The 16,100-nt window shown below is 45.7% G+C and overlaps 1 protein-coding gene across 19 annotated transcripts in view; it reads right to left on the reverse strand.

The window, feature by feature from the left end:
• Nfasc (neurofascin) overlaps positions 1-16,100 on the reverse strand; it is a 174,075-nt gene that overhangs the window by 144,635 nt on the left and 13,340 nt on the right. The window contains exon 1 of one of the 19 annotated variants that reach the window (XM_074048536.1): positions 14,134-14,152. The exons of the other annotated variants lie outside the window; for them this stretch is intronic. The gene's annotated coding sequence lies outside the window, so the exon portion shown is untranslated. Of the gene's footprint in view, positions 1-14,133; positions 14,153-16,100 lie in introns of those variants that run through there. 19 annotated transcript variants of the gene reach the window in all.

Consider the following 16,100-nt stretch of genomic DNA (forward strand, 5'->3'; position numbering starts at 1 on the left):
AGACTAGAAAAATTCACAGAGACAGAAAGTAGATTAGAGGTTGCTGGGGGCTGGGAAAGGCAGGGAACAGGGAGTTATTCCTGAATGATTACAGAGCTCTATTTGAGGTGATAAAAATGTTTTGGAAATACAGCAGTGATGGCTGAGCAACGTTGTGGGTATACCAAAACCTCTGTATTATAGACTTAGAAAATGGCTAAAATGGTTATCCATCTCTCTCTCTCTCTCTGTAGCTATGTATCTATGTACTGATGTATCTATCTATCTATGAAAAATTAGAAAAAGCTGCAGCATTCTTCCCTGTGTGTTGTCAAAGCCATCAGTATCTGCCCCCAAATAAATGACTGCTGGGCAAAATGAGACAAAGACATGAACCAGTGTTCAGAAGCACTATCTCCCCTGAGGGCGACACTCTTCAAACTTTGGAGTGAGTTACTGTGGTGATGGAGTGGCGGGGGATCTATTCTTGGCTCTGAAATTCCCTTGACCTTGTCATTCACTTTCGGGCCTACTTGTAAAATGGGGACAGTGTCACCAGGCTCCCATGTGCCTCTGCAATGTCCTAAGAATCAGAATAAGTTTTAGGAGTCCACCTCTTCCCTCCAGACTGCTCTCTAGATTTTGTTACCTCTGTGCCCATCGCTGCTGACCTGGGTTTTTTGAATGAGGAGGAAAATCACCACCACTCCATAGATCACATATACCTGGCACCTTAGCCTAAAAGCTTTGCCCAAAGCTTAGCTCTGCCAGACTTCCAAAGCTTGCTAAAATATTTCATGTTTAAAGGGTGGCCCTGAGCAATTCAGGCTGTAGCAAGAGACCTGCTATTTTAAAACTTAGTTTCCCAAGGTGGCACCTACTATTTTATTTATTTATTTATTTATTTCTTGTGGCATTATTGTATAATGGGAAATTCTTGTGGCATAATGGTTTCTTTTTTTTTTTCATTTTTCTTTTATTATTCATATGTGCATACAAGGCTTGGTTCATTTCTCCCCCCCTGCCCCCACCCCCTCCCTTACCACCCACTCCGCCCCCTCCCTCTCCCCCCCCTCAATACCCAGCAGAAACTATTTTGCCCTTATTTCTAATTTTGTTGTAGAGAGAGTATAAGCAATAATAGGAAGGAACAAGGGTTTTTGCTGGTTGAGATAAGGATAGCTATACAGGGCATTGACTCACATTGATTTCCTGTGCGTGGGTGTTACCTTCTAGGTTAATTCTTTTTGATCTAACCTTTTCTCTAGTTCTTGGTCCCCTTTTCCTATTGGCCTCAGTTGCTTTAAGGTATCTGCTTTAGTTTCTCTGCGTTAAGGGCAACAAATGCTAGTTAGTTTTTTAGGTGTCTTACTTACCCTCACCCCTCCCTTGTGTGCTCTCACTTTTATCATGTGCTCATAGTCCAATCCCCTTGTTGTGTTTGCCCTTGATCTAATGTCCACATATGAGGGAGAACATACGATTTTTGGTTTTTTGAGCCAGGCTAACCTCACTGAGAATGATGTTCTCCAATTCCATCCATTTACCAGCGAATGATAACATTTCGTTCTTCTTCATGGCTGCATAAAATTCCATTGTGTATAGATACCACATTTTCTTAATCCATTCGTCAGTGCTGGGGCATCTTGGCTGTTTCCATAACTTGGCTATTGTGAATAATGCCGCAATAAACATGGATGGCACCTACTATTTTAAAACTTAGTTCCCCAAGGTGGCACCTGTACTTCTCACCAGCCTCCCCTCTCCTCACATTGCTGCCCCTCAAGATGGAGGACAATGAAAACAGTAGCATTCTCTATGAAGTCCCCTTCCCAGCCAGCCTACCTGAGTGCCCTCCTACCCTTATGAAGATGGGGATACCTGTTCTTAGCCTGCGGGCTCCTGGCTGACCCTTCTCCTCTGGCAGCTGGAGAATACTGTTTTGTAATCATCTGGCCACACTTCCAGGTTATATTTTAGACTTTATTGCTAAAACTCCCAAAATGAAAATCTTTCTTTGGTTTCCTAAAGGTGTATATAATTAAACAAATAACCGTTCACATGGGCTTTTATTGTATGCTTATAAAGCCTTCTGACTGATGTGTTAAATGAACACACCAGAATTTATACACTTAAATGAGTGCTGTCTCCTTCAAAGAGGTCCCCTTGGGAGGCTATATACTTATGCCAACAATGCCTGGCCCATGCTTGGAGCGTTTCTGCAGTGCCTCTGTGGAACTGCCTTCAAAGCCTGCAGCATATCTTTTGATTTCCCTCCACTGTGGCACATTTTTATCCTGTCATCAGGATAGATGTGAATTTTTTTCCTTAAGTTGAAAGGTAGAGCTAAGAATGGGAAAGATGGAAGGTGATGCAGTTGGGAATACTATTTAGTGTCAAAAGCAAAGAATGATTATCAGGGAACGAGCTCTGGGGGCTGCTCCTAGGGAGGATGAAATGCAATTCTGGCTTCATTAAAGGAACAAATATACAGCCCCCAAATGGTGTGGCTCTGAGAAATAGCACACATGTGGTGAATCAGACCTGGTATGAGCAGCACAGACAATGAGAAGTCATTTCCCTGTGACCACTAGATTCCCTAGCTGTGTCCACCCATATCACTCTGTCTTGACCAGGGTCTAGGAGCCAGAACTTTCCCCAAAGTGGCTGCCCAAGATCATGGGCAGAGGGAGAAGCTTGCCCACTCTCTCCAGTAAAGACAGTGATGGCACATGTAAAGCAGCAGTCAGGATCTGCCAGTTCTTCCATAAATTAAACACTGAATCACATATGCGATTCCCCACAGAGCTGAAAACAGGTTCAAACAAAAACTTGTATACAAAATGTTCATTGCAGCACTCTTCACAATAGATCAAAGGTAGAAACAAGACAACCAATCCATCAACAGATGAATGGATAACTAACATGTGGTATACACTGACAACGGACTGTCATTTCACCAGAAAAAGAATGAAGTACTGATACATGCTATACCACGGCTCAATTGTGAAAACATCATAAGTGAAAAGGCTGTACATTGTATGATTCCATTTATAGGAAATGCCCAGAAAAGGCAAACCTGCAGAGACAGGTAAGGGTTTGCCAGGGGCTGAGAAGGGAGAATGAGGAGGGGCTGTTTAATTGGTGGGGTTAATGAAAGTGTCCTGGACTAGTGGCAATGGGCCTGCAACATTGAAAGTACTAAATGTCACTGAATTGTGCACCTCAAAATGGCTAAAACGGTAAATTTTACGGTATGCATATTTTACTACAAAAGGAAGGGATGAAGGAAGGAAGGAAGGAAGGAAGTCTGAGTTCCTGTGCTGGACTGTGGCAAGAGGGATCTGATATGGGATGGCAGTGGCTGCTGGCCCTGGTTGGCAGCTCTCACAGATTGCAGTGCTGAGACCCTCATAAGTGGCAGGGCACGGAGGGCAGTGTAGGGACACTGTCCACAGGCCAATGACAATCTTCTTATGTGGCCTGGTTCATGACCTCCCAGAACCATAAGGCCTGTTACAAATGCTTTTTTGATGAAGACTAGAGAAGCCACATGTGGCAAAGATCCCCTGTGGGGAGAATATTTTGGTTGGAATATGAAATGTCCCCCACAGGTTCATGTGTTGAAGTTTTGATCTATAGCTGACGGCACTGTTTTAGAAAATTTCTGGAAATTTAGAGAGGTGGGACCTGGCTGGAGAAAGCAGGTCACTGGGGACAGGTCACTGGGGTATCTTGTCCTTAACCCTTCCTGTTGTGCTGTCTCTGCTTACTGCCTGCCATGATGTCAGCTGCTCTGCCATGCCTTCCCTGCCGTGATGGACAGAACTCTCCGAAACAGTGAGCCCAAATAAATCTTTCTTCCTTTAAGTTGTTATGCCAGGGATTCTGTCACAGCAATGAGAAAGACTAATGCAGGAGAGGCAGGAAGAATTCTTGAGATAAAACAGAGAAAGACATTTCCAATATGGTCAGTGTTTTTGTTCACCCTAATCATTGCCTACAGCATCACAGCCATCAGATTACAGCCCCACTGCCATGTTTTCTGGGCCATTAGGGAGTGAGTTTGTGGGTTAGGGAGGCGGAGGGAAGGAGCTGCTCTCTTGCTGGAGATAAACTCCACCTGCAGCTGCTTGTCATGAGGCCACCCAGCCTCACTCCTCTCCTATCTTTCCCCTTATTCACTCCTCCCACAGATGCTCACAGATGCTGTCTAGGCATATCTGCATCCCTGGCTAGAGGCCTTATCAGGAAATGAGCACACCAGACAGGTGGCTGAGTCTGGTCTCCAGCCACCCAGCCCCCTTGGCAGCCACCAGCTTAGGGGTATGTTTTTCTAATCTTTGCGCATGAGGATTTACCAACTCAGAGAAGAGACAAGACCCTTAGCAGCAATTACAAGACTAATAACATTAAGTCTTAAATGGTTATTATAGCCCAGATCCCTTATTAGTTGTGACAGCCAGTGAGTCAAGGGAGCAGTGAATTTTAATATGCATGAAAAATAACTTTGAAAATTCAATGGTCTCAATTGGTGCAGCTATTGGGCCCAAGACCAGCCTTGGGGAAATACTGGAAGAGACACTCAAGAAGGAGCCTGCTCCTGACCTTTTATTCATTTATTCCACGAATCCTGAGGAAAGAATCCCTCCCGTGGTGCTTCCTATGGTATGGTGGGGGAACCCACAGACTTTCTGGTTAGCTGAATGCTGCTAGCATCTTTCCATCCTTGGAGGCCAGGAGGAAGGAATGAAGGACCAACCACTGCAGCCAACAATGGGCACCCATCCAAGGGATGACTAAGGGATGATGCCCTGATTTAGAGGGTCCTTTTAAGCACAGTGGTACCTGCCACAGGGAGCAGAGCATGGTGAGAAGGTAATACAGTCAAGTTCTTAGGAGAGGTCACCTCTCCTTTTTCTTGTGAGAAAAAGAAACACCCCGTGTACTTGTGCTGAGACATGAGTCCTGGTAGTTAGAAAGTCAGTGAGAAGACCTCTCACTTGGGACTTCCCAAAAAAAGGAGTCAAGGCTCCTGGCTAAGGTCAAGGAGTTTCTGTGCTGAGCAGGCACAGTGGAATGGGCCCAGGCACGGGCAGACTCCACTCCACAGAAAGACTCCCAAGACACACAAGAAAAATGTGGGGAAGGGAAATGTCAAACAGAAAGCAAAAGCAAGGAAGGGAGAGAACAGCCAAGAAAGGAGAGGCATCTCTGAGAGGTAGCTGCCAGGCCGGCTTGTTGCCATAGCAACGCCCTCCTGCCTGGTACCCAGGAATAAATTATTGATCATGGACACTACTTCTCCCGCCTCCTCAAAGCCTGACTATGAGCTGCTCCACCAGAGCTGCCAGACCACCTAAATCACCAGAACATACCTATGACTGAACTGCTTAATAATTATGCACAAGTAGTCCCCTGACCCTCACACGACTGAAAACCCCCAGTGCCCTCTTCCCTACCATCATTATTCTCTCCACCACTCCTCCTGCTCTGAAATTGCCTAAAAGAGTCCCTCTGAGACCCAAAAAAAGGAATTCAGAAAAATCACAGGCCTTTCACAAACCCCATGCCCTCCCTCAGCATTACACAGCCTTGCTGTTTTAGCCACCTATTATGGACTGAATTAGGTCCTCCTCAAACTCACAGGTTGAATTGCTAATCCTCAGGCCTCATTGCTTTTTTATTGCTCTTCTCTTTGCTAGGTTTCTTTTCTCTATCTTTAAAACCTTACTTCTAAAGTCTTCTTTTCTGTTCTTTAAAGTCTCTTTCCTTAGACTTACTCTGTCCCATGTTTTCTCTTAGTTTTTCTTTAGCATAATCTCTCTTAGAGTCTTTGCCCTCACATTTGCACTGTCCCATGTTCCCTCTAAAGTCTCGGTGCTCAGACATGCAGACAAACAACAGCAGCCACATCTAAAAACTGCATTAGCATAACTCTTAAAGTCTTGGTCCTTAGACTGCACTGTCCCATGTTCTGTTTAGCTTCTCTTTTGCTTAGCTTTTCTAAAGGCTATGTATAACGTTCTCCATGCAGACAGTTGCTCTGGTGGAGACACAGCAGCCAGCATCAGGAGCGGCAGCCAATCAAAAATCCCCACCAAAAAACCTCCTGTCCTCCTTCAGGGAATCTTTTATATTCAGTGGTAAACAAGGAGGTGGAACCACAGTTCTCAGGGAGGGGCGTAACATTGTAACAAGAGAAACCTGCCTTCCTACTTCTCTGAAGGCAAGCAACCTAGGAAAAGCAGTTATGCTGCATTTCGCTTCTTGCTCTCTTCAAGTTCTCATAGGTTTCTCATAATCCACTCCCCACAAATTGCCATTTTTTTAAAGTTAAGCACGATGGATATGTGGGATTATCTTAGTCCCTCTATCTTGTGTATGGTCAACATTTTTAACACCACACACATTCATACACACACACACACACACACACACACATCCCAATCTGCATGTCTTCCTGGTGCTTGTGTGACCTTCTCCCTCAGGACTTGTCTTCCCTGTCACCCAGGTCCTTAAATCCTGCCGCGATTGTGAAGTCCCGTCTTCTTCAGTTCACAGTGGCTCTACATCTGTCTGTGCATTCACTTTCTTCCCTCTATTGCCATCTTAGAGATCTTCTTAGACTTTGTAGTTCATTCTGCAGGCTGACAGTAAGCCCCAGAGGGCAAAAACCACATCTTTTTCATTTTGATCACAAGCATGGAGGCAGCAGAACACAGGGATTATGAGATACATACGGGTTGAGCGTCACTAATCCAAGATGCTCTGAAACCTGCAATGTTTGGAGCACTGGCCTGACGATCTGTCTCTGCATTAAAGCTGCAATTCTGGCAGTGGAAAGAGCACTGTTGCTAAAGTCAGGTCCTGGCTCCATCCCTCACTCACTGAGCCTGAGTTCTAGGGCTCCTGGTAAGGGCTCCCAGTCAGAGTACCTGTTGATGCTGTTAGGAGGCTCAGGTGAGGGCCTTCACACAGGTAAAGGAACACTCCACACTGTAAAGCACAAGGTAATGTAAGACATTATTAGTGAAGCGCCCACTCACCAATGCCTTGTGCACCATCCCCAGGACCTCAGCCTCCCTGAATGTGGTAGGTCTGAAATGCAGTTTACAGTCTACCCAAAGAGATGCTTCTCAGTCTCAAGGGCACTGAACAGCTTCTGCCTGGACAGGGTTGGGAAGGGACCTTAGAGAAACAAAGACAAGGGCCAGTAACTAAATAAATCCATGTCCTGATGGGAGAGAGGAGCAGAAAGGCCCAAAGTCAAGCAAGTTTGTTGTAAGTTATAGCTGGATGCCTTGAGTCCCAGAGATGAATGCCCAGGGCAGGGCCGATCAGCCTGGAAAAACTCAGAGCAGTTCACTTCCACAAGAATGGCACAGCAAAAGGAGGAAGCAACCAAAGGGTTAACCCCAGAGTGGTGCACCCACCTCTCTAAGGATCCCCTCCCTCCCCAAACTACAATGTCTGCTGGGAATCAATACTGCTTTCCCTCCCAGCAGGTAATTAGGGCAGCTTAGAGGATTTCCCAGGTCAGGAGGGTGGGGGGAGGCTCCCCAACAGGGCTGTATTGTCTCAGGTCAAGCTCTCAGATGCCGAGCTGGCCCCTCCCAAGGCACTACTGGGTTAAGTGTCAGTCAAACTTGAAGGGACCCTGTGTGACAAAAATGAGGGAGAGAGACTGAGAGAGAGAAAGATTGAGGGACTGAGAAAGAGAGAGAGACTGGGAGAGAAGGAGAGAGGGAGAGAGAGAGAAAGAGAGAGAGAGAGAGAGAGCGCATTCAGGAATCCTGCTCTTGCTGAGTCTATGAATAGGTCAGACAGGAAGGCTGTTGGTGGCAGTGGGTTATAGCAGCCTAAATATAGTCAGCAAATAATAAGCTGCAAAACTATGCTAGTGGTTAAGTTTGGGTTTGCAGGACAAGTCAGAAAGCTCACTTGAAGACCTTTAGAAGGAATACAAAAGAAGCTAAGCAAAACCCCCAAGACTGGCTCTCAGGTGGCCTCTTTCCTGTCCCTCTCCCTCCCCTTGGGTTAGCTCCCCCTTGCCAGTAGATACCCAGGAGTGTGCCTTGCTGGCCCCATGGGTGTGAGCAGCAGACAGAAAGGGGATGTTTTGAGAAGCCCAGCTGAGAAACTCATTCACACCCTCACCAGGGAGACTGTTCTTTCTCTCCAAGTGGAACAACCCAAGCGATTCAGACTTCTTCCAACTTGTCATGAGACAGAGAGGGACTGGCATGGGTTTGGCATGACACCAAGAACTGTATGAGCAGCTGGGCTCAGGACACACACACACACACACAGCAAAGGTCTCCCTCAAATAGGAACAGGACACAAAAAACTAGCCTTCAGTTGCTTCATCTTAACTACAAAATGCTATGGGAGCCTGTATTTGGATATTGAGGATGAAGAAAGGAGGTTCTAGTCTGGGGCTCCAGAAGGCCACTCAAGCTGAAATGGGGGATATGGGACATAGACACAACACACACACACACACACACACACACACACACGCACGCACGCATACACACACACAGAGGAAATGGCCAAAGGTGAAGAGGATTAACATATAAAATGTGTTTATGGGAACTAAAAGCTCACCTCAATTATCTATAGTAAATGTCCAGGCCTAGACCAGCTTATTTCTGAGCCTGAATACATTCCAAGCCAGCCACCTCTAATATGAACCCCAAGTATATAAAAGCATTTGCTTTCAGCCTCAACAAAAGAAAAATTAGGAAGGATAATCTATGTGTATTTTTAAAATGATATAAGGTAGATCATTCCTGAACCAAATGCTAGCTGCAGATTATCTGGGGTTGGGGCTGCCCCTGCAATAGCTTCCCATCTGCTAGTGTGGCCCTAAAAGCAGCAAGCCAGGCTGCAGGGACAGTGTCTAGTGGCAGGACTGAAGATGCTTTGGGTTAAGTGAGACCTCAGGTATGTCCTAAATCCAAGTCCAAGGGACCTTCCCCTGACGAGGCCATCAGTCCATCTTTCAAAAGAAAGAAGGCTCCACCCCCTAAAACATGTACGTAAAATTCTGATGTCATAGAAGACACACCAGCCAGCTCACCCAAGTGAGGCTAGGAGCCTAGGAGGCTGGAAAAGCTTTGTGGCACCACAGTAGTCCTCCCAGGAGTCCCAGGAACAGCTCTTGAGGTCATCCATCCATGGACTCACCTTTGCCAAAGACAACTTTTAGCTGGTGGGAGAGGAGGAAAGGAGTATAATCCATTTATCTGCCCTTGTTTCTGAGCCCTATGGGGTCCAGCCATGGAGGACCCAGCCATAGAGGCAACAGAGTGGGGCCTGGTCCCAGGTCAACAGTCTCTGTTTTTACATGGGAGAAACAGAACTGACTTCTCACAGGCTTTTCTCTCCGCTTGCTATTTGAGGAGAGCTCTATCAGGATCAGAGGGTTTCTAACATCCCTGCCAGTTCCAAGATCCAATGATTCTAATGGTTAGAAAGTTCTTGGGTAAACTGGACAGACAGCCGCTCTCTGACTTCAGTTCTGAAAAATGGGCTCTCAAGGAACATGTTTAATCTCATTCCCCAAAAGAGTCCAGATGAACAATGGGTCCCCCATCCCTGGCCAAACTATTGCACTCTCCTGTTCTTCATGGTTTTCAGGCCCTGTACCACCATGGTGTCCCAGGGCAACAGAGCCAGGAGGACCTCAGAGAGTGTGTTCTCTAATGTTTCCTGCCTTTCCAACTTTTAATCACTCCACAGAAAATTTTAAATATATGGCTAATTTTGGTTATTCTTATATTTGAAATATACTGTTTTGGATCAGAGTATTATAAGTAATTTTTATGAAGTACAACTTTAGCAAAATATTTAGTAATGACTATTAAATAAAGGAGCATTTCAAGTTTTTCCCCTGTGAGCAATGGCAAATGCTATTTAATTTGTCTCAGGTTAACTAGATAAAAAAGTATGACTTATTAATACCCTTTTAGATGTCATATCATGTCAGGCTCAGGGGTCAAATTACATTGTAATAATTTTATGAAATGTTAAGGTATAAAAATAACCAAAAGCTGCTCTCATATCTTGAATCTGGAAACTCACATGCTTGCTGCTTTGTATGTTTTAAATTGTGTTTCTAAAAAAGAGGGTGTGGATAGTACTTATTCCCAGCAAATGAAAATCCACTGTAGATATAATTATTGCTTTTTAAAGTCCTAGAAGCGTCTTGATGTGTTATAACATAAAAATTTTGGTCAAATGAGTACAATCTGGTAACCATCATCTTCAAACAAATTTGTGGTAGTGTTGTTGTGCTCCTCCTTATCTCTACAAAGTTCCTATGTTTCCTGTCTCCACTAATGGTTCACCATGGATAAAATAAACAATGGATGACTAAAAAGAAAAGCAAACTGAAACCAAGAGGACAGAGCACCACGGCAGTTGGCAGCATACAGCAGAAAATACGCCAGCAGGCCTCACACTCCTCATACCTTACACTTGAAGAGTCTCCCTCATATACATGGGGGAAACAAGGAATAAAGAGCAGAAATGAAGTCAGAGTCTGTCACAAGCCATTTGAGAGCCCTTGGAGTTTAAGAGTCACAGGCTGAAAAATGAGTCTTGTTCACCACGGCTTCAATCATTGCCTCACTGAATTTACTAGAAGCTGAGGTCCAGAGAGGAGAATGAGCTACCTGAGGTCAACTGGTAAGTAGAGAAAGACAAGGATTAGTACCCAGTGTCCCGGCTCTGAGTCCTCTATTCCCACGGAGGTCCTGCAGGAAAAGGATGGCTCCAAAACCCAATGGGGGAATAAGACCATGTCCCCAGGTCAGGGAGGAAGAATGTGAAACCGCTCCTACAGAACTCAGCCGCTGTTCTGTCTGACTGAGGGCCCTCACAGCATCAGGCTCAGCTCTTTTCCTGAAGAAAGTACTTAGTTGGTAAATATTTGCAGGATAAACAAATGGGTGAATGTCAAACATCATGAAGGAGAAATTGCACCAGGGCAGGATCTGGACTCCGGCCCTCAGAGTCATTCTGTGCCTGCTCTTGTCCCCTCCAGAGTTGGAAGAGTTTCAATCTCGAGAAAGCAGTGCCTTACCACCAGCTGCTGGCCCTTCCCAGAGGAAGATGAGCAGAACAGAATGGGGTTAAAGAACAGGCCTGGGAATCAGGAGGCCTGGGCTTGGTCCTGATAATGGTATGGAGACCGTTACTGAGTTGTTTTCCCTCAGGATTCCTCTTGCAGAATGGAGGTGGGCTTATGGTTCCCTAAATGTGGTCTCTGGACCTGCAGCATGAGTACCACCTGCGAACTTGACTGAAATGCACGTTCTTGTGTTGGACTCCAGACCTACAGCCTCAGAAACTATGGGGTGGGCCCTGGAATCTGTGCTCTAACGAGCTCTGCAGGTGATTTGGGTAAAGGCTAAAGCTTTAGAGTCACAGAGCAGCCCGCAGTTAAGGTCCTTTGTAGTTCTGACATAATCTATGCCAACTGGATAGTGAGATGACGACGTCATTAGCAGTGACACTTACAGGGTTGTCCCAAGGTGCCAAGCACTCTTTTGAACACTCATAGAATCACACAATGCCCCACTGGAAGCCGACCGGTTGGTGCGGCTCAGAAAGAAACAGTTGGGCCTACAAGCACAAGAATGGAGCCACATTTCCCCACTCAGGATACCTACCCTTCAAGCTCTGACTATAAGCCCCAAGGTAGACCCAAGCAACAGGTAAGACACCCATGCAGATTCGCATAAGCACACAGCACTTACCCAGGCCAGTCGGCCTCCCTGGAGACACGCCTGCTCCTAAGCCCCAGGACTCTCATCTCAACATGTCAAACTTGACTTTTGTATTTTGAACAAGGCAGGCTGTTCAATAAATAATAGCCTGCACAGTTTTATTGCTGGTTATTTGATTTGTTATCAGTTGGGCAGGAGTGTAAGTGAACACTGCTTCTCAGTGGCAGGGAAGATCAGAAGCTAGACTGTAGCCCAGAAAGATCCCTAGAAGGGGCATGACCCCTGTCCTCATCTCTTTCCCCTCCCACCCCAGCCAGGTGCTAGCAATACCTTTCACCATTACAATAAAACCCAAGTAAAAAATCATTACACACCAAATATTAATGGCTATTATTCAACTGGTTTTTCTTTAAGTTTATCTGGCCCTTCTCAAACTTTATGACTTTTGCCTTTATAGCCAGGAACAATAATATTTAAAAATAAAAAGCATGCATCTGAATACTTTAATGTATGTTTTACTTTTTTGAAAAGTTTACAAAAAGCAATGACAAAGGAAAGCACATCAACGCACTGGATCCCCAGCCCTCTGAGAGCCTGCTAAGAGGTAATATCAGGTCCTGGACACAGAATGGATGAGGCAGAGGATGGGCTCTCCAGCCTTCCCTCATGGGACACCTCTGGGAAATGGGGGAAATTATCATTTTATTCAGTACAAAGAGTTAATGTAAGGACAGAGGCAGAGCCAGATGTAAGTCCCCTACCACCACCCATACTGCCCTCCACCTTGTCCTTGATTTTGTGTTCCCATTAATGTCAGAACTGCAATAATGTCCTTGATCTCTTTTGTCCCTGGAAGAATCCTGTGGGCTTTGACCTCAGACTGGGACAAACAGACAAAGTCCAACGACCCTCCCCACTGCCACTTCTCACTGCCCATAGGGAAAGAAGCAAATATAAACTGTTCTGTCTCCAAATGAGATGGAGGTGTGTCCAACAAAGGGCCAGGGAGTCACGAGTCACCAACTGGGTTTGTTGAATTTTATAGAAAGAAAAGGTGGCATGGGTAGGGTAGCAGGAAAGAGTCAAGTCCTCTGCAACACCTTGACTTCCCAAGTGCATTCCCAATGAGTAGAGAGATAGGAAAAGGGGCTGGTGGCCTTTTAGGGAAGGAGCCAGGAGGAATTGCTCCCCTGCCTGCCCAGCCCAAGGCAAGGCAGCAGCCCTGTGGTAAAAAAACGAATGAGGTCTTCCCAGGACCTTAATAATGTACCCTTTAATTTCAGAGGGAAAAATCTTATAAAGAATTAGGCCTGCCTTCCTCCTTTCCATCTCATACAAGCATCTTAGATAGGTGGGTGGAGGAATGCAGGACAGTAAAGGTTAGAGGGTTAGAGACCCTGAGCCGCAAGCCAGGCAGGCAGAGGGCTGGGCCTGGCTTTGCCACTAGGCTGTGAGCAGGGCCCTTCCTGTGCTTCATTTCTCCTAAGCAAAATGAGGTACTTGATATAACTAGTTCCAAAGTGTCCCTGGGTTCAGGTTTCCAAGAGTCCCAGGAAGAACCAGAGGCTTCCTCCTAACAAGGGATCCATCAACTGGTCAGACCTGTGCCTTCCTTCTCTTACTGAGATGTTATGCTCCAGTAGGAAGGCAGAGGGCAGGGGTGAGGTCCAGTGGAGCTTCTGGCTGGGGAGGGTCTTCTTGGGATTCTGGATAGCAGAGAGGTTAAGAGCTCAACCAGAATGAATGAGAAAGACCTAGATTCAAGCTCCAACCGCACAGCCTCCAATCTGAGTGACCTTGGGGAAAAGTCATTCATGCTCCTCACACTTCAATTCTGCTATCAAACAGGATTACTGACACCATCAAAGTTACAGCATGTAATTCCAGCTACTCAGGAGGTAGGGGTGGCAGAATTGCAGTTTGATGACAGCCTGGGCAGAAGCTAGCAAGACCCTAACTCAAAAACAAGCCAGGTATGGTGGCGTATGTCTATAGGCCCAGCTACTCAGGAGGTGTAGCTCCAAGGTCAACCTGGGCAAAACTGGGAGACCCTATCTGAAACTAAACCGAAAGCAAAAAAGACTGGGGATATGGCTCAAGTGACAGAACGTTAGGTCCTGAATTTAAACCCCAATAACCACCACTACCACACAAAAAAAACTCAGGTGGAGTGAGCTGGCATATAATAAAAGCATTTAGCATACCATAAGCTCTAAATATCTAGTAGTTGCCATTATTCACTCTTACTACTACTGTCACTACTGTTGCTCCTCCTATGGCAAAAGTCAGGGGTGGAGAGGCCACATGACCATCGCACACCCCTGTCCTACTGGTGGTCAGGCCGGTAACCATGGTCAGTTTACACACAACTGAGTTCTCTCAACATGGTACTCTCACTAGTTAAGAGGTCTCCTACCTTTTCAGGAGGCTTACCACTTTCCTTTCTTCCTCTTACACACACACACACAGAGCAGTCTTCCGTGAGTACCACTGAGAGTTCCATAGACTGAGGAAAAGATTGAGCAGGTGCCAGTTGCCCAGCTGTGGCTGAATATAGGGCTCAGAGCAATCTCCACAAAGCAAAAAAAAACGAACAAACCAGCTAGCCAGCAGCCACAGCCAGTGGTGGTACAGGAGAACAATGGGCTCTTCCCTGGCTTAGGCACCAAGTCCTGTGGCTGTGGAGACCAGGCCTTGGAAGCCTGCTAAGACTGGGAGGTGCAGTGCTGGGCACAAGATGTTCTGGAAGAGTCTTTCATCGGTGGGTTGCTCTCTCCATCCCCGACAGAGGAGCCAGGGCTAACCTCACACGACACAGACGGGAAAACAAAGACGAAGACATCTGGATTTGCCTTGTTGATTCATGTTATGTCCTCAAGGTGACCAACTCTCTGTGCTTTGGTTTCAATAGAAATCATACATGAGTTGAGTGTATTAACTTGATGTAGCCAGTGTAAAAGGGTGTATAGATCAGAGGAAATTGTTTCTTATGAGAAATAAATTCAAATTCGTTGCCCTGAAGCATACACCTCATTTCTACCTCTATTTTGGGTCAGTGTCCTCATCCTCTCTGAGCCTCATTTGAGAATCAGAAAAGCCACCCCTTCCTCCCCTCTGTCCTCTGTCCCTGTGGGTATGGCCTGCATGAAGGAAAAGAGGGCTTGAGGATATCTGAACTTCTATTTCTTCAGAAGTTCATTCTTTCTCTGGGTTTGTGGTATCCTTAGAGTTAGAGCTCCACTTTTCAAAGTTCTACTCCAAATCCTCCCAAAGTCCTTTTAGATACCACAGCTGAAAATGTCCTCTCTCTTCCCTAAACTGTGGGAGTTCTTGTGATCTGAACATCCCTTTGCATTTATCCTTCATTATGTGTAATCTGTACTACACACAAATGCCTGGTAAGCTTCCCCAACTAGTGTCCAAGGTTCTTGAGTCAATCACTGCCTCTCTGTCTCCTCTGTAATTCTCAGAGTGCCTAGCATACAACTGAGCATCTATTTGAGGCTCAATGATATTTGATAACTGCTCCTCAAATTAGGCAAGCTTGAATAAGGCAGGGCCTGAAACTCCTATCAGGAGCTGAGGTGAGAAAATAAGGATCACAGCTAACTCTCATGAGCACTTCTTATTAACTCTTATGAGCACTTCTTTGCCAGGTACTGGACAAGAGGTTCGTGTACATTGTTTCATTTAATCCTAACAACTTCATCCAGGGAAAGCACTATTTAACTCCCCAGTTTACAGTTGAAATTAGAGACGGTTTAAGTCAGTTGCCAAAGGTCGCACAACTAGTGACTAGACAGCCAGACAGTCTGTTGCAGGGGCCTTGCTCTTGTACTGTCTTCTGCTTCCAAGACCACATTGGGCGTTTTACAACGTGAGCCTAGTAAAACCAACCTGGGGAAAGAAGAAAGATGAAACACAGACAAAGCATCTGGAGCTAGATCAGCTTGAGAATCACATAGAGAAACGAGTATAAGTAAAACTGGGAAAACAGGAAGAGGAGCAGAGAATGAGCTCAATTTCAACATCCTGGTTATGAGAGTAAGCTATAGATTTGCAAGATGTTCCCCTTGGGGGAAACTGTAAAGGCACACAGGCTTCTCTGTGATATGTCCTACAAGTGCATGTGGATTACCTATCTCAATAAAACTTTCAATAATAATGATGATAACAACAACATAAAAATCACAGTACCAGCAAGCAGAATATCTGTGACCCCACCGAGCAGTCCTTGGCCTGTCCCCAACACATCTGGTTGGAGTCCAGATGATGTCACGAGTCTGCTGAGAAGCTGAACTTCTCAATCTCAGAAGTCCCAGCAACATGGTGCCATCTAAAAGCTGTCTCTCTATTTTTCAAGGTTTTGAGAGCAAGAAGAAT

Source organism: Castor canadensis, chromosome 11, assembly GCF_047511655.1.
Source record: "Castor canadensis chromosome 11, mCasCan1.hap1v2, whole genome shotgun sequence".
Lineage (NCBI taxonomy): Eukaryota > Metazoa > Chordata > Mammalia > Rodentia > Castoridae > Castor > Castor canadensis.